Source organism: Pteropus alecto, unplaced genomic scaffold (assembly GCF_000325575.1).
Source record: "Pteropus alecto unplaced genomic scaffold, ASM32557v1 scaffold25, whole genome shotgun sequence".
NCBI classification, from domain to species: Eukaryota; Metazoa; Chordata; class Mammalia; order Chiroptera; family Pteropodidae; genus Pteropus; species Pteropus alecto.
The window spans coordinates 20,101,595-20,121,959 of record NW_006441955.1 but is presented as its reverse complement, the minus strand read 5'-3'; the positions used below and the strand labels follow the sequence as shown (position 1 = coordinate 20,121,959).

The following is a 20,365-nucleotide window of genomic DNA, read 5'->3' as shown; positions in this document are numbered from 1 at the left end:
ATCAGTATACTTAAAATTTTAAGAAAAAAAATCCATATTTTGTAATGTTCTTCCTAGAGTTTATTATACTGTGATATATAATACTATCTGCCAGAACTGCTCTCTTTTACAGCAGAAGATAAATTGTTCTTTATCTCTGAGCACTGCCTTTTCACCATAGCCAGTGGGATTCAATACCACTGATTCTTTTTACAATCTTGGTTTAGAAAATTAAAGAAACTCAAGTAGTACTGCTGCAATTCATTTATGGCTAATACATCTTGTCTTGCATGACTGAAGACAAGTGCCCTCCAGATTAAATTTTGCTGCTCAGCATCCTGCATCTTCATAAAATATAGTTCTTACATAGCTCCATGAATATCCCAAGCATGTGGTTTAATTTAAACCAACATGCTTGAGTTACCCATTTAAATAAAATGTTTGTAATGTTCCAAAACTATTTTATAAATGCACCTTTTAAAAATAAAACAAGCAAAGACTATAATTTCAAATGAGATAAAATATCTATACTCAATATCTATCTATACTCAATAGAAAGCAGAAAGATCTTCAGGGAGGACTACCTGAGTTACTTTAGGGACTAGACATTTGTTTCTGAATATTGATTTGTGGAAGAGAAAAGTTGCACTGCCAGCTGCTGCTGCAAGTCACTGTAAGTGCTGGATCCACCTACTCTGTTTCCCTATCTCCATGGCCAAAACAACAGAAATAAAGTTGACATGAATGGTCTAGCAAAATGTTACCCTTTCCTGCAGTGTTCTATTTAAACTGTATGCTGCTCCATTTATAATCACAGTTTAGCAGTGGTTTTGATATGAATTTTGATAAAATTTATCTATAAAATTATAATATGTGTGTAAGCTTGGTTAGAGTAAATAAAAAAGGAACTTGAGAATGTATACAACAGTCACTACTAGGGAGTTATTTATTGTGATATATACACATACCATATGGATAGTTTTTATTATAAGAAATATCCTGAAGTCTAAGGAAGCATTTTAGACTTTTATGTGCTTATTAAAACAAACCAATTGAAATAAGTATCTGATGCTACAAGTTTTGCTTCTGTGTGTGTGTGTGTGTGTGTGTGTGTGTGTGTGTGTGTGTGTGAGCGCATGCACACGCGCATGTGTTTTCTGGTCTCAATCCATTGGATGATGGCTCATAATGATAAAAATTAACTATCCATGGGCCTTTTGACCACATAGAAACAATGATGGGATCGAAATGAACCTGAAATTTTAAGGAGAAAGAATCAGTTCACATTCTGCTGATGTGTGTGCACGTTTACTAGTATTTTTAAGTTCAATTGGAGAGACAGTGTGATCTCTAATTATTACGAGTCTGTTAGAAGAATATTATATATATAGGACTGAGTATATGTTTTGAGAATTTTAGGGAATCACATCAAATTATCTGTGTGCATAAGAATTCATAGTTACCGAGTTATCATGTTAACCTTCATGTAAGTAAACCTTTTACTTACATGAAAAAAAAATTATAAAATTCATTGAGCCACTGTTTAAACATTGTAGAGAGTATCAAAAGCCATCAAAGTGACAAAAAAAAAATAGGTAGCAGAATCTATATAACAAAAAATCTAACTAGTAAGTGCAAAATAATGGATTGAAGTGCTTTAATCATTGTCTATCATACATACTGTCATATATGAATATTTTAAATAAATTTTTATAAAAATATAAAAAATGATTAAGTAGTTATTTTATACCTAATGGGAGTGGAAGGTCATTTATTCCAAAGAGCAGTTGGAGAAAACAAAATTAAATAGAAATGAATTTTTAGGAACACCGTTTTTTTGTTGGCAATACGTAAAAAACTGTGATTATCTATCTGCATTATGAATTAACAAAATTATTATTCCAATTTTAATGAAATAAAAATTTCTAAATTAATATTCAGATATCTAAAGCCATGTTTCTATTTAAGTTGCTCAGTTAAAGGTAATTCATTAATAATTATGAGCAAGCATTTTTTATATATTTAACATTTATCAAGTAATTTCATGTAAATTATATCTAAGACACAAAAACCTATGTACAGTTATTATATTTAGTAATTCTATAGAAGTAAACACACATACGCAAACACACACACACACTCATACATATACATAGCTGAAATTAAAGGGATTAAATTAACTTTCTCCAAAAAATGTTCATGATATTTGGCATAGTTACAACATGTATCCATATATTGTCTCTACTTCTTCTGAATTTATATTTAATATTGCTATATTTGACGATGAAATAAAAATTTCTCACTCATGTATAATTTATATTGGCTAATGTGCCAATATTTTTCTTTATTAATAGCAATTTTAAACCTTTTTATTATGTTGAGACAAAAATTGTAGGGCAATGACATCTTAATGATGTGAATTAAAGAAATAAAAAATAAGGGTTGAGAAAAGAAAAGAGAAATGAAAAGATACATATCATACATTTCATCGCTTGACAGTGAAGACTAAGATAAGGTCTTTAAATCAGATAGACCTGACTTTGAATCTTTTCTCTACCTCTTAAAAACTATATGCTTTTCAGGAAATGACTTGCAGAGTACAATCTGTGTCATCAACATTGTGATGCCAATTATGATTTATAAAACGTAAAAATAAAAATCTCTCAAGCAATGTAGCCTTGTCCTTCTTCTGCAGGTTATAATTTATGATTTCATTAATCCAATCACTGAACAAGCACCATTTCTCCAGGGCCTGCTTTGGACCTCTGTAATACTAGTCACTCAAGATATAGAGATGAATAAAATGCATCTAAGCATTTAAGAGTTCATTGTCAAGAGTGAGGGAAGTGTAAGAGGACACTATTTGGGGAGTTTATAATAGCATTGGGAAGTCAAGAAGACTTGAAATCTGATTCCTAAGCTGAGCTTTAAAAGATAAATTGGAATTTTCCAGAAGCTGGGGGAAAGACTGTGAAGTTATTATAAGTAAACCTAAAGAGATGAGAACTAGTTCAATATTTCAAGCATGTCAGTTGTTTTTTATAGTAAAAGCAGTGTAAGGGAGAGGTAAGGGAAGAATTGCTACATTGCACTGCTTTCAGGAGAGAACATTCCAAGAATGACTACATAGCTCAAAAACAAAATTATGTATTTGAAGGGAAGATACACTAATAGAATTTTATAATGTGAAAAAAAGTACAATTTGTCATTCGAACATAGATATTGTTTTCTGGAACTGATAAAAATGACATGGTGGGCATCAAGTTGGCTATTGGCAAACTATTCAGAGTGAATTTGAAAATAAGTTGCATTTATAAAATATATTTTTATGTTAGATTATGAGGAGATTACTCTGTGTCTAATGAACTATATTTATGGATCTAAGAGCAGATATTGAAGACAAAATCTCTGCTAAGAATGAATTCCTTTCTAGTTTTGTTTTTAACTGCTGTCCAGGGGCTGGCACAAAACCATTCAAAATTGAAGTGCCACTCTTGACTTGATGGCCTGACTATAGTTTAAATAAAATCTAAATAATCTTTTAATTCTGGTTAGAATAGTAGGAATATAGAGTTCAGAAAATTGTTTGTAAATCCAAATTTAATATCACTGTGAAGCAGAAAGCTAAGTTTAATATGCCAACAGTTGTTTCTTGAGATTTTTCTCTCATGTGCAAATAATGTACAATTTACAAATATTTCCTAGACTAAGTAATAATAATTGTATAGGATTCTTCTCTTGTTTAAGCAGAAAGGTGCATGCACTGTCTCAGATATTCAATAGAAATCAATTCCATTGACTTTAAATAAAAGTCACTAGAAAATCATTTTTAAAAGCACAGGCACTACGAAGAAGAATATGATTGTTTTAATTCAATTAATGAACTATTGCCAAGAATTAAACTGCCAATTACACAAGAGAATTAACACGCAGGAAGCTAAAATATTAAATATAAAGACTGTGAAGATTTCAACGGAGATGTGCAATTGGTGGTCATGCTGAAAGAGAAATTTATGTCTACAGTTATTGAGAAAAATCCCAACCTTCTTGATCTCTATAAGTTCATAATTTACTGAATAAAACGAACCTTTTGAAAGGTTCATCTTTCTCAAATAGTTTGGCTTGGAAACTTATGTCGTTTTCAAGCACAGATAAAGATACAGCTAGAAAAGGCATAGGATAGCTAGAGTGAATCCTTTCATGTTCATGCCTAAGAGTAAAGCTATCAGCATTTAATATCAATTTAACATTCCTTTGGCTTAAGGAACCAAAATTGTACTAAGGCTTAGAAGGATTTTAATATGATTAATAGTATTAAACTTTTCTTTATGCATTCATTAAATTGACCAGAGTGGAGTGGTCAGAAAGAACATTACATGAAGCTCATACGTAAATAAGGAAATGTATAATAGTAATTAAGACTTTTTACTACAGCCAGACATGCCTGAATTTGAATAATGGATCTATACTACTCAATTTCTTTGAGCCTCAATTACCTATTCTTTAAAATAGAAGTTAAAAATACTACCTAACCTAACAGGGTTATGGAGAAGATTAAATGAGATCATTCATAGAAAGCTCTTAACACTCTACCAGGCCTGTAGTTCAGTAAATGTTAGTTGCTGTTATTATTATTGCTTTAAAATATACAACTTTGGATTATGCATTACATGACATGTTTTTTTTAAAAAAAGTGATACATATGTTTTTGTTTGCTTTGTTTTTGTCCTGGTCATTTAATAAAGAAGAATAAAAAGTAGAAGAAGCTCAAAATCTTATAGCCTGAACCTAGGAAAACATAATAAAACTTAAACTAGTTTGTATTATCAGTTGTAAGGTGTATATACAACATTCGAGGACATTCTGAGACCAAGTCTTTGGTTTAATTGGTCAAATCAAATAAATTGAGAATTAATTCAATAAATAAACCTTGAATAGTTGAGATGTTTTGAGTACTGTGCTAAGATGTCTCCTATATTATTTCCATAACTATTTTCTAAAAGAAAATCTAGTATAAATTAAACAAAAATTTGTGTCTCTTTGAAGACAAAACTGTAGAGCTTCCTGATAAACTTATGATGGTTAAGAAACTTTGCTATTGAATGATGAACACTATAGAGGGGGAAAATCTCAACTGGTAAATTGCTAAGGGTGAAGATGAACCCCCAATAAAGAAAGCCCTCTTCAGCTAAAGAGAAAAACACTGGAAATCAGAAAACTACCTCTCTGGTAAAAGGAGGGAAAAAAAAATGTTATTGCATTAAGATTGGCTACTTAAAATGACAACATCGAAGACCAGAGTACCAAGCCACAATAGTGGTTGCCTTTAAAGCAGCAAAAAATAAAATAAAATTGACCCAAACTTATTTATTTTTTCCTATTGAAGAGAAATTGTCAAGCCCTCGACTTGCAAGAGAGAAAGACAAAAAACAATATGGGTATTACTTCCCTCTAGTGGCGAGTGGAGATCCCACAAAGCACATCAAGGAGTACACTACCGGAAGACTGATGTGTCTTTTGCAGAACATTTTATAGTTTTTAAAGTTCTTCATGATGTTTTATATCATTGAATTTTCAAAGAACCCTGTGATGTTTTATCAATCCTACTTTAAAGATGAAGAAGCAGATTATTAAGGCAGAACAGAATGCAATTCCAAGAGTAAAATACTGAGGGAAGCCTCAGATTAAGACCAGATTTTATCACTAATTAGCTTTTTGAGTTTCTTCAGTTTATACAAATGAAGTTAAATAGTCTCAATAGTATCTTAAGGGTCATAATTATAAAAATACCTCGGCTTGTGTCAGTTTTATGTCTAGTAAGTAGTTAAATTGAGACTTCAACATTGGTAGAGTGTCAGCTCCCTTTCCTCTGTTGCTGTCCCTCTTGAATGGCTTAAGATATGCATTGCCTTAGTCGGAAATTCATGCAATATCTAAGATGAGCCATTCTTAAGGATACAGATTCTCCAATAAGAGCCACTTGGATTGGATAGGGAAGAAAACAGAATGAGTGGAAAACAGACTATGAGTATTAAAGAGTTCTCTTGAGAAGCATTTAATAAATACATTTCTATGAACTGAGAAAAACTTGTAGTGGAGTTTGATTACAATTATTTTATTTTATTTTTATTTTTATTTTTATTTTTTTTAGGCAAGGCAACCCTTGGTTGACCTCACAGATTGCAAGGACTTTGTCAGTTTACTTATTTTTTTATTTTTTACACCTACAGCACCTGGTCTTCCTAGGTGGTCTCCCATTACTAACCAGGCCTTACCCTGCTTAGCTTCTCAGATCAGATGGGATCAGGCTTATTCAGGGTGGCATGGCCATAGACTGATTACAGTTAAATTTTTACAGATCATGTAGGGAGTTTGAAAAATGGCATGCTAAACTATAGCTGGGACAAATTAACAGGTGGCAGAATGATCTAAACTTTGTTAGATGAAATGTTTCCAGTTAGATGTAGAGAGGAAGAGCTTCTACTAGAGAGATGTTTTGTTACTGGGTAGAGACGGATCTGCTATTCTCTTTATTAAGACAAATTTCTGAGTTGACATGTTACAGAATGAGTAATAACTAAAAACTTCTGATGACTTTGAAGGTAGCAATGAGCATTTAGTAGAATTTTTAGTTGAAAACCTCATTACATATGATCTATATTTCACATGAATTCAGATATAAAAAATGAAAACACACAATGCCAAAGTAGTCTTTATTTTTCTCCTATTTGGGTGAAAGTACTGTGTTTAGCCATTAACTTGATCAGTGATACAAAGTTTTTATGAATCATCTCAGTTGGTTGGGAAGCACAAGAACTTGTCATAGATGTGGGTCTTTAGCACTTCTACATTTATTGTACAGCTGAGCACTAAAAGACATATAAGTGTTTAAGTTAAGAATAACTTCCACCAAATATTGCTTTTCATCTCAAGTTTTGACCTAATAAAATATTAAGTTGAAGTTTATTTTTTTTATCTAGTTACCTTGAAACAATACATATCATCATAGTGATAACAGATAATGGATTTTTAAATTTTACTAGATTGTATTTTATATTGTGGTGGTTATCCTATCAAACACTTCAAATATACTACAGAAAGTAATCACTTAATAATTAAATAATTAAATATTATGAGATGTAATAACCAAGATTATGTAAACTAAAATGACTAGAAATAAAGCATGTAAACATTCTGCAATCTCTATTAGTTTACCTTTCTATTATTCTTCACATAATTAAATTAATAAATATTGTCAAGTCTCATTAGAGGTGCTGGAAATACAATGGTATGAACTAGCATTTTCCCATAATTATTACATATGTGAAATATATGTTTTATATGCGCACAAAAACAGATATGAATAGATACATAAATGATGTATTACTTTATTTAATTAATAATGCTTATAATTCAAGTCAGGGATCCCCAACTCTCAGGCCACTGACAGGTACTGGTCTGTGGCCGGTTAGGAACAGGGAGTCACAGCAAGAGGTAAGTGGCAGTGAACAAGTGAAGCTTCATCGGTATTTGCAACCACTCCCCAGTGCTAGCATCACCACCTTAGCTCCACCTCAGATCATCAGGCTTTAGATTCTCATAGGAGCACCAGTCCATGGTGCCAAAAAGATTGGAGACCTATAATCTAAGTCATTGAATTATTTGCACACTATTTCATTGAATACATACACTTATAATGAATGTTTTTGAAGCAGATTAAGTACTTACAGAAGTTGTACCTTTCAATTCTCATGTGCACTTTTTTCATTTCATTTTTGATATATTTTAAATAGAGAGGCCACCATTTCAAACACTAAGTGCTTTTAACTCAGATCATGCTTATTAATGTGTATACTTTCTATTTTTTAACGTTTGACATGATGATGATGGTGGTAATGATGATAATAAAATATAATGCTACAACATTTCAGAAAATTCTATATCTGATGCATTTCGACAACATTCTTTGATCTAATTCATTAAGTGGCTGAGTAAATCCTATGCGAAATCTCAGTATATCTTGTATCTGGCAGGATAATAAAAAATGCAACCAACACATCTAATAAGCAGATAGTTTTTGGAGCTAGGGATTCTCTTAACATGCAGGAGAAAAAGAAGTGTTACAATGTTGCTAGACACAATCTAAGCAAGAGCTGTAAGAGGCCTCAAGCCTCTGTGAGTCATTGGTGTCCTAATTTAGCCTACTTGTTCATGCGAGCTGTCAAGCAGAATTGGTAGAGGGCAAGGGAAGTGCTGTGACAAGGTGCCACTGGGAGGAGAACTAATTGGAATTCTGCAAGCTAAAGGATGTGAGAGGTTCAGAGAAGTGGACTAGCTAATTCAATACTCTATCTTTAGGGACTCACTATAAAAATCACAAAATACAATTGGCTATTGATCACAAATTCAACATTGGTGATATTTTTAAAAATAAAATTAACTTTTGAGGATACAAGAATAAAGAAAAGAGTGGTCATTATTTGAATTAAACTTATTTAATCATTCCCTTTAAACACTCCCCACTAAAAAATGAACAAAAACAAAGTAGGAAAAAGAAAATAATTCTGCAATCTTCTTGACTGCCAGTTTTACTGTTTTAAATAAATTCTTTGTATGTCATTAAAAAAAGAAAAAACGAAAAAAAACTTCTCCTTTTAAAGACTTCCAAGAACTAGATTAATACTGTCCTTTTTAATCTTTAAGATCCTGAGTTTTTAGAAAGTTATGTCTTTCTCAAAGCCTGTAGTTAGGATCTGAAAAGCAGCAACCTTTGCTTCATCTTAGTGTCATTGCGACCTTCTTTTCTTTCTGTTTTTTCTTTTATTAAATTCGTTGTACCCTTCTCAACAGAGTTCTTGTATTATTGTATTGTAGGTGTTCCTTAGTAATTGTAAAAATAACCGGTAAATGTACTGACATTTTTAGAAGGCTTGGAAGAGAGAGAGAGAGAGAGAGAGAGAGAGAAGGAAAGAAAGAAAGAAAGAAAAAGAAAGAAAGAAAGAGAAAGAAGGAAGGAAGGAAGGAACGAAGGAAGGAACGAAGGAAGGAACGAAGGAAGGAACGAAGGAAGGAACGAAGGAAGGAACGAAGGAAGGAACGAAGGAAGGAACGAAGGAAGGAACGAAGGAAGGAACGAAGGAAGGAACGAAGGAAGGAACGAAGGAAGGAACGAAGGAAGGAACGAAGGAAGGAACGAAGGAAGGAACGAAGGAAGGAACGAAGGAAGGAACGAAGGAAGGAACGAAGGAAGGAACGAAGGAAGGAACGAAGGAAGGAACGAAGGAAGGAACGAAGGAAGGAACGAAGGAAGGAACGAAGGAAGGAAGGAAGATGTTCTACAATTACATTAAAATAGTGGGGTTTTGTGGGGGAAGAGGATGCAAGGAGAAGTTTATACTTTATCCAGAATATCAGAATATTAATGTTTTAGGAAGGAAAAAATTAGCCGATACTTTCATATACTGTTGGTATAAAGACTAAAATTACATGTACTAATTTCTATAAAGAGAAAATAATTCAAAACATGTAATTAGGTATGCACAATGATATTCAATATAGTACTATTTATAATAATAAATGTTGGAAATAAATGAAATACATATCCAATAGTAGGAAAATAGTTGAACTGTGGTATACATTAAAAGACTGAAATGAGTTTCCCTCACTGCTTCTCAACCTCATTTGGAGATACTACATTCTAGTAAATTTAGCTAGAAACTAGTCATTACCTTTGACTACTACTAACTTTTTCTCATCATATCACATCATATATATCTGGATTTAAATCTTGGCTCTGCCATTTGCTAACTATGTACAGTGAGTAAATTTCCACACTTTCTCCATACCTCAATTTCTTCTTCTGTGAAATAAAAAATAAAAGTGGTACCTTGCTTATTAGGTTAACCAAGATTATATAACTACAGCACTTCAATCAGTGTCTGACAGATAATAGATCTTCACTGAATATTATTTTTTACTATTGTGAAGATAATGGTATAATCATTACTTAGTCATTCCATTTTATATGCAGAATGTTCATTAAAACTTTAAAATTGACTTTTAACTATTCCCAAACTTTCTTTTCTCACTGAAATCCTGCTCTGTTGTGTAGCCTATCTAAGTTTGGCCATTTCATTTCCCTGCATAAATGTTCACAGTGGTCTTCCTTGTCATATGTGTCAAGGCAACTAGGCCTCCCATGATTGTCCCTACTTATAACTGCAGACTCATTTATTACCACTCTGCCTCCTATCTCATATTCTAGCTGTCATAAAGTGTTTATTCTTTTCCTTATAGAATGCTTAGCTGTTCTTCTTAAGCCAATGCTCTTATCTATGTCTCCTTTGCCTGGGAATATGCATTCACGTCTAATATTGGCTGGTTAACTTCTACTCATCCAATAACTATTAGCTCAATGAGTTTGACATTCTTCTGGAGCTAAGCTTAATTAGGTGTTCCTTCTCTGGCTTCTCACAATCCTGTGTGTACAGGTATATTATCACATTTACTACCTTGTATTTTATTATCTGGTGTTCATCTTCTCAGTAGAGTTGGAGAACATTGATGGCAAATTATCAGGAGTATTTATCCCTAGTGACTGGCACAGTGCTTAAAGCATAGTAACTGCTCTATAAATGCTTTGACCACCACATGAATATTGAAATGATATAATTGTTGTGTTCACTGTAAATATACTTGTGAAAAGGTCTATAATCAAAGGGAAATATGTGTAATACCCTGTGAGATAAAAAAAAAAAAAGCAAGGGAAAAATATCTATATAGAATTCTACATACTACTGTTAGAACTGTGTAAAAAAAAAAAAAAGAGGGAAAAAGATCGTTGGCTTATGGTTATCTTTAATACTGATTTTCCAATTTCTAAGAAAAAATATTTAAACATTTAACATATTTTTCAGTACTAGTGCAATATATGTAACTTTCTTAGAAAATCTAAAAATATTTAGTTCTCTCCTGATTTTTTAAATTAAATTTATTGATGTGACATTGGTTAATAAAATTATATAGGTTTCAAATGTACAATTCAATAGTACATCATGTATGTTGCGTTATGTGTTCACCGCTCAAAGTTAATTTTCCTTCCACCACCATGTATTTGATCCCTTTTACACTTACCTCCCTCCACTTTCTCCTTTTCCCTCTGCTAACCAGTAAACTGTTGCCTGTGTCTATGAGTTTTTGTTTGTTTGTCTTGTTCATTTGTTGCTTTTAGTTTTATATCCCACATAATAAGTGAAACCATATGGTTCTCAACTTTTTCTGTCTGACTTATTTCACTTAGCATGGTAATCTCAAGATCTATCCATGTTGCCCTCTCCTGATTTTTAACCGTCTTTTAAGGCCCACAGTGTATCTCACACTGTTCATAAATCTTCATTTTCCTGCTGTTATATACATAAGAGTTACCGAGGTACATTTAAACCATACAATGACATATAATAGTTATATTCACAGTGCCCATGCTTCAGTGCAAGGCTGCTTTAAGATGTGAATTATATGGAATCTTTCAATTAATAAAGATAAAAAGTCAATTTATAGGAAAACAACTGTAGTCCCAACTATTAATACCTTGGTTCTATAGTATTTCTAAAAAGTATACTCAATAATTGTTCTTATAGATAGAGAATATCAACATTTGAATTCACATAACTAAGTTTACCCTTAGTTTAAACACTTACTTGTAACAAAATCCTAGTTTTATTATCTGATATATTTCATCTCAGAACTTTGGGTAATGGGACTATTTCCCAAGAATTCCAACCAATCATGATGCAATCACATTGGTAGCAATTTTAGACATTTACAGAGTAAAAGTAAACATTTTGCTGTTTAGGTGACTTTTGGGAACCACATCTGAAAGCCTGATAACACTAGTCACTAACATAAACAGAGGAAAGGACAGGATGGGCAAAGCATTGATTAGAATTAGGAGACCAGTGGTAATTTCTCTTTTCTGTAGGTTATTTTTGGATAATGACTAGCTTCTGATCAATTTTTGAGCATTGCCTGAATCAACTCATAGACTGTCTCCATCTTTTGTTGATGGGTAATTGGCTAAGCACATCTAATAATTACAATGATTCATTATATTTTAAATAACTTAATAATTTAAAAAGTGATTTAAATACACCAAACTGGACCTAGTCTACACAGTTCTTAGTGATTGAAAATACTACCCATACGTTGTAGGTAAATTCTCAGAAAGTTAAAACAACTTGCCAAAGCTGACTTAATTCTTGCTTTCTAATCCTGTACTTTACCCCCAATATCATAGACTGCCTCCCCTGCATCATGGTAATGCAATAAAAGGTTTAAATATGTATAAAGGTTTTCTTTTCTATTTTTTTTAAGTTTTACATAAAATAACTTCCTTTTGATCCATCAACATTAGGTTATGAACTTATAACATCATTTGGAAAGAATAATGGTTTAAAATAATTGCACTTAACTTAGCAGGTTCAAAAGATCTTTGTTCTAATTTAATTCAGGACACTAGACTGACTAGGTGGTTTGTGGAATGGCAGTGAACCTCCCAGGTCTCAGTTAATTCACCTCTAATATAAGATTTTAAAATTGCCCAGAGGATCAAAACTGTGGAGACAGTAAAAAGGTCAGTGGTTGCCAGGGGTAAGGATGGATGAAAGGACGAATAGACCGAGAACAGAGACTATTTAGAGCAATGAAACTATTCTGAATGATACCGTAACGGTGGATACATGTCATTATACATTTGCCAAAATTCATCAGATGTGCAATACCAAGAAAGAATCGTCATGTGAACTATGGACTTTAGCTGATAATTCTGGGTCAATATAGGCTCATTGATTATAACAAATGTACTGCTTTGGTGTAAGATTTTCAGAGTGGAGATGTAATATGTATGAAGGGGCAGGGAATATATAGGGCATATTCGTACTGTCAGCTAATTTTCTTGTGATTTTAAAACTGTTCTAAAAAATAAAATCAATGTTAAAAAATCATAATAAGAAATTGTACAACTTTATACCAGTAAATGTAAAAACATAAATAAAATTGAAAGTTTTCTTTAAAAAAAAATAATGCTTAGTGTGCCTGTGTCAGAAGATTGTTGTGAAATTGAATGAGAGAATGAGAAAGTGCTTTGATAATTATAAAAATCTCCAGAAAGTTACATTATTATCCATATTATTTTCTCCTCTTATTATTTGGTAGAACAAGAAGATGTGATGTGATTTGTAGCCAAGATTTGAACTGCAATTGAAACCATTAGAAATTAGGTAGCCCAAAAAATGAAGGAGAAGAAAAGAATATGAATTAATTATTGTAGAATTTTTTAAATGAACCTTTCAAAATCATATTTTAAGGAACATGTATATGATATTCCCATGAAGGCTGATAATATTACATTAAAGTACATTACATTAAAATAAATTTAATCCCCAGAATATGTTAATATGTTAGTTTATGTGGCAAAAGGGAGTTTAAATGTCAGATGGAATTAAGATTGATATTGCAATGGGGGAGATTATCCTGGATTATCCAGGTGGGCCTAATATAAGGGTCCTTCAAAGGGGAAGATGAAGGTGGAAGAGAGAAACAGAATGATGGCAACATGGAAGGACTCAATCTAAGGCCCCTGGCTTTGAAGATGAAAGAAGGGACTATGAGTTTAGGATTTTCTGTATGTAATAGAAAAGATAAGGAGATAGGTTCCCTTTTAGAGCCTCCAGAAGAAATGCAGCTCTGCTGACACCTTGATTTTAGCTCACTGAGACCCATTTCAGATTTCTTACCTCCATAACTGAATATAAGTTTGTGTTGTGTTAAACCACTGAGTTTGTTTTAAATTGGTACAGTAGCAATGGAAAACTAATACAATATGTTTAGCATGAGAAGGAAAGAATAGAACATAATTTTTGAAATTCAGGTTTTGTAATGATGAATTTATTTTCACTGTAATTTTTATGAAGAAAAACTGATTTTCAAGTCCAATGCACAGAGTAGAAGCCTATTTGAGCAGACTATATTTGATGCTGATGCTTTTATTTTGGAGAAGGTGATTGTATCCTCATTATGATTAATAGTATTTATATTTGGATATGAAATTATAGTTACATATAGTTTGAATACAAAGTTGTTTAAAGTATCTCTAAAGTTTCATGTTGGTATACTAGTGCAGTATCTTGTTTTCTTAAAAAAAAAAAAAAAGTAAATTTTGGCAAATGGAAGTAGGTGCAATGATAGTATTTGATTACAATGACAAAAACATTAAAAAGAACTAATATAATTATTTCATATATCTTCTCAAAGTAGATTTTTGTGGAAGAAATTCTATTTAGAATCATTTTACTGAAAAAAAAAGAATCATATTGGTTCAGTAAGAAACAAAAGAGTAAATCATTAATATTCTATCATCCCAGTGACTGCTCTTCTTTGCCACTCACTGCTGATGATCATTTAATATCTAAACACTTTGTTTCAATCCATCAGCTTTCCCCTTCAGTTTCCTAAGACAACTTACTTTAAAATGTGGCAGTGTCTTTTTAGAAGAGTTCATTGACATTACAAAAGTTTATCTATAAGAAGTACTGGATTCACATTAATACACATTTCTTATATATTTTTATGGTTTCCTATAAAACTTCGCAAAAATATTAATATCCCTATAACAGTTTTTGGAAATATATTGTTTCTTCTCTTCATTAGGTGTGCTGAAGTTGATTTTAAATAAAAGTTTGGCAACATTCAAGTGTTGATGTTTTGATAAATAACTTATTTTATCCTTTATATAAGTAGTCCCCCCCCCCAATATAATTCTTGGAGAGAAATCATTTAAAATAATAGCAGATAAAGAAGTGGCAGCAAACATTAACTTCATTAAACTTTAGAAGACCCTAGAGTCTCAGCCTGTGTTTCTTGTAGGCAAACATTTAACTACCAATGCTATTTTTACTTGTCAGCACTTTTGAACTTGACCTTACTCAATGTTTTTTTGATAGAATAATCCCCAACAGATGCCAGAAAGGGCAAAGGATACTTTTGTGTCTTTATACTCATGAACCACTGTAGATTTTTGATGTTCAATCTATACACCCAGATTTAGAGAGATATAACAGTTTAATATCTTTACGCTGCAATTCTTGTAAATGAAGTAATATTTATAACAACTATTAGAGGCTGCTTCTGGAATGGACACTTATTCTTTTAGTTTTTATTCCACATAAAATTAGCTTCGAGAAAAAAATCTCCTTATGCTCTGGCAGGGGAAGGAGAAAAGTAACCATTTTGAAATATATCCAGAGCACTTAACAAGGCCTTTCCTCACAGAAATGATTTTACTAGAACCTAACTGGGTGAGGATTTTACCAGAGTCTAACAGACCTAGGGAAATGGAAATACTTACCTGCAGTCCCCTGTTGCCTTCCTGTCTCATCTGAGAGTGGGACAGGGGGAGCAGAGGAATGAGAAGCACTCATTAAGGGCACAGCCCAGGGGCACAGGATCATTAAAAGACTGAGACCTAGTCATAGGAATATTGAGTTCTTCCTTTCCCGGTGCACCTCACAACCACATCCAAAGGGCTCCTGCATAACAGCTAAATAGAACCGAAAGAACTGTGTATCTCAGATTTTATCCAAACTGTACAGAAACCCAAAGACAACAACTGATACATAAACAAGGACAACAGAAAAAATGTTAGCCTCCCATACCTACAGCTACAGCAAACAGTAAATATCACAAATTATCAAACTTGACTACTTAAGTGTAAAATTATAACCAAATGACTTTTTCCCCCATTGTTCAATGGAAATAAACATAAGGCTGCAAGGAATCATATATAAAAGATTAAGTATTTTCCTGGTTTAGCAACTCCAAAAACTTTCTGAATTCCAAGAATGATAAAATTTGCATTTATTGGCTCATTCTACATTTAATTTTGAACACTTACCATTGGCTAAACACTGATATTGCTGTAGAGATCACAATGGTTCAATTCCCTGTCCTCATGGAGCTTACATTTTAGCTGGGGAGAGAGATAACAGATAAATGAATAAATAAAACTGTGTTAGATGGTAATAAGTTTTATAAAATAAATTGAAATAAAAATGAGTTTGCAATTTCAAATAGGATGGCCAAGAAAAGTCTTGAAAAGGTGATATTTGAGGACAGATCTGGAATATAGAGTCTTATCTATTTAAAAGTTACGAAGATATAGATGAAATACTCATTCTTTAATTCAAAGAAACTTTGAGTGCCTAGGATGTGTGAGACTCTGAGTACTTTGGAGGAGCACAAAATTACCTAAGGCAGGAGAAAGATTTCTAAACTCTGGAGGGCTCATAACCTATCAGGATATATACTTACAATACCACAATAGAGGTTTTAAAAGAGGTACAGACAAAGAGATTTTGTGTGTGTCTAAATAAAATAATTTATATTATATAGAGTAAAAGGAAATGTAGATTTGAATTATCTGATTAACTATAAACTCATAAAATCAGTATTAATGGTCCCACACTTATATTGTTTTTTAATATGGTAGTCTCAAGAGATATTACTTACTCTTCTTCTGAACATTTGTGTGTTGAGTCTTTCATTTGTTTTTCTACTCACCTCTAATTTGTCAGTGAACCTTTAGCTGACATTTGTTAAAGTTCACTAAATTTGGAAAAGATTCTCAAGGATTAGGAAGTGTCAGACATAATTCTACGTTAAAACAGTGGGTCAGGAGGAAGCCTCATTAGTATAGAACCACTTAATGGAGAGTTTGGCATAAATTCTGAATCATACAAAAACCCTTGCAGAAACAAAAGTATTATTTGCATAAGAATAACCATTAGAGAGTTTATACTTCATTAACCTGTTGAATCTTGTAAAAGGTCAAAAGCAGACAAATATTAAAAATGATAAAGAAGAATTCTGTAGAGACAATTACTTAATTCCTAAATTATAAGATTACACACTAAGTCCAGGTTTGAGACGAACTATCTTAGAATAGATAATTAACTTAAAAACCAAAATTAAAATGCCATATAGCAGTTTATCCATTATTAATATATAAAGTAATAAGTTGTTTATTGAGGACATTCAAAGCCCTTTTAAGTTCCACTAGGGCAATATTTAATAGAATGTCCTGAAAGTTGCACCTTGCTAATTTTCAGGGGAAAAAATTATCTAAAGGTGATTCAAAAATATGAATATGATTTTTAAAGGTCTGATTTACATTTAACACTTCTTAATATAGACACGATAAGAATTTTGTTCAATGACACAATATATTTTCTTTATAATATGTGTTGAATATATATGAATATATGATTCTTTGCAACTTCCTACTAATTATCTGGATTTTTTTATTGTAGGGAATAACTTTAGTATATTTTTCTTATAATAGATTTTTTTTTCAAAACCATTGTCATGTCATTTATTTCTCTTTCAGCTCCCATCATTTTCAGTGTCATCCTAATTATTTAAGCTACTATGCATTTGATAAAGTGTCCAAGCCTTCACCAAATTTATAGTTATTTTTCCTACATCACAGTTCCTGTAGACTGAGGTCACCTTTATGGCTACTACATAGGAGAGCAGGGTGCTTTCCTCCTTTGAGCTAAAAAGAAAATCTCTATAATTCTATTTATATCAGAGCTAACTTTTTTGTCAGCCCCACTGTTCAGATTCCCTTCCCAAAAGAAAATATCTTAATTTTCCTCTCTTAAAAATTGCTTCTGTAGGTATAGTTATGTGTGTGTTTAGACAGAGAGAAGAGGAATGGAGGAGGGGAGGAAAGAAAAAAGATTTCATGTAAACACCTTCTAAATAATGACCTTGTTTCCCTATTTCTTGTATAGAAGTTACTGCAAATTTTTTTAAGTCCTCTTTTGTAAATTTGGAATAATTAATACATTAGAGATGAATTTATATAAACTAATAAATATAGAGTCACATTAGTTTGAAGGAAAGCAATTGATTCAAAAGTGACAGAAACATGTTATCCTTAAAATTTCATCGAAAGATATTAAGCAAAACTCTCAAGGTTTATTTAAATTTCATTTAATAAAACTCAATTAAAATAAATTATGTCTTTGGCAAACAAAATTTTTGTTGAGAATGTGCAAGTAACCACAAATTAAAGGGCAGTTTTACAGTGATAATAAGATGTACTGGAGAGAAAAAATATCATTGAACTTTTCCTCTTTTGCTTTAGATATATTAATTTAATCATTTAATTTGTACTAATTCTCATATAGTGTATATTATTATATATGTTGCTTTTAACAATAATTTATTTTATTTGATTTACTTAGAAAATACAGTAATATTATATAACATTAATTATTAATTGCTTATTTACTCAGAATTCAATCATTTTTAAACTATGCTTCTTGTTTTTTTTTCCTTTAACTTTCTACATTATAAATAACTGAGTCATTTAAAAAAAAAAAAACTTCATTCTTTGAGATTTTACTCATCCTTTCTATTGTAAAGAGTGAAGCCTAAGGAAGTCATAGTCAAAGTAAGGTACATTTGAAATCTATATAATTTTATTAACTAATGTCACCCCAATAAATTTAATTTAAAAAAAGGAAAAGACTAGAAAAAGGCTTTATTTGTGATACAGGTAACATGATGAAACATTGTAGCTTAGCCAGATAGAATTTATTTCTTGTTCTTCAAATAGTATCTTCTTGTTTCAAGTAATTGTTTCCCACCTCAAGAGAGCAATATTGTCTCCTCTCTCTATACTCAGGGATTGGCCAAGGCATTAACTTTTTCAACTCAGGATCCTAAATCAATGGTAGCACTTAACAATTTCTGGCCAGAAAGATTAATTCAGGAGACAGTCATGGGAACCAAATTATTTAATTCTTATCTTGTTTGTTTGTTTGTTTTTAATCTTTTTACCCAACATGTGGCAGTAAAAGTCACTTTCCTTTTTAGTGATAAAACTAAAGATGTGAGCCCAAAGCTTACCTGGCTCTCATTGTGAGGAGAAATCTCTAATTTGAGATTTCTTGTTTAAGAGAACAAGGCACACAGAGAAAATAAAGAGAAAAGTGCCCCTTAGTGAACTCTACCTATACCATTACCTTTTCTAATTAAATAAATTTTTTTTGTCTAAGGTATTTCAAGTTCAACTCTTTACACTGGGATTCAAAAAAAGTCCTTAATAAGACAGTTAACCGAACAAAAATATCACTTATTCACTCATACCTAATCAAAAACCAATGTGACAGTTGGAAGGGGAGACTTACATTTAGAAATTATCCATAGTCCTCCTTTCATTCTTGCTAAACTAGTTGTCAAAATAGCAGCACATAAATTTTGAGAATGATGGAGAAGATACAGCCCAAATCCAGGAAGATATTTTATTTAACAACCACAGTGCTATTGTAGTTTTATAGATATTTAGATACTGAGAATGAATGCCATGCCTTGCTGCAAAATCTATTTCAAGTTTTCAGGAAGCTAGACTTAGTAAAGAAAAGTCAATTGCTTAAAGAGCATGAAATTGGTAGAAGAAAAGAGTATTGACCAGAGAAGAGTATAGCAATGAAAGAAAACAGTAGAAAATGCTTCTTGCCCTGATGCAGCTAAAGATAGAGAACACCAAAAGGAAATTTTCAATGCTTCGTCCTCTCCAAAATTCCTGGGTACTGAATAAACAACCTCGGAAACCTGGTATCATAGATTCAGCAGAACTTTGGTTCTAAACTGCTGATGGCAATCTGTGTGTATCCTCACTTCCTTGCTCATGTTTATGAACTTTTATTTTATTAATTAGTATTAACATATTTATTTAATATGGTGTTTTGACCCACTGTTAGCCTCTAACTAAACAATATATCTTCTGTATATTAAAATATGTCTCACCACAAAACTATTTTCTCAACATGAGGGACTTTCCTAATTAAAATTTCTAATCTTATGTTCTATATAATAGTTGGAGACAACTGTTGATGTTTTGCTGTTCCCCTTGTCAGTATTTTTATTTGTTGATGGTAATTTTCCAGAAGATATTGTTCTCATAAATTATAATTATTTACTATAATACAAATAATGATAAATCTTATATCACAAACTATGTCAAGGCTCATACCTTCTGCTCCAACAATCCCATAAATGAAGAAATGGTCATGTTAGTTTTACTTAAAAAAATTATCAAGAGTCTGATTTTAAAAAAAATATTTGTAAGAACACAAAAAGAACTTTTGATTTACTTGTAAGAAGTTATTCATAGTGATTCTTAGCATAAGCAGATGGCATTTTAAAACCTTCCTCTTCTCTATCAGAATTTTCAATGATATACCCATTATTAGTTTAACCACTGCATTAGTTTAAAAATCCCAAATAGACGTACTTCCTTTGGTTCCCCCTACCTCCATTTTCT

At 31.8% G+C, this 20,365-nt stretch overlaps 1 protein-coding gene and 1 pseudogene across 1 annotated transcript in view; one reads left to right on the top strand and one right to left on the bottom strand.

Annotated features, from left to right (window-relative positions):
• NEGR1 (neuronal growth regulator 1) overlaps nt 1–20,365 on the top strand; it is a 773,362-nt gene that overhangs the window by 68,276 nt on the left and 684,721 nt on the right. The gene's annotated exons all lie outside the window — the stretch shown is intronic.
• LOC112486001 lies at nt 6,201–6,314 on the bottom strand (annotated as a pseudogene).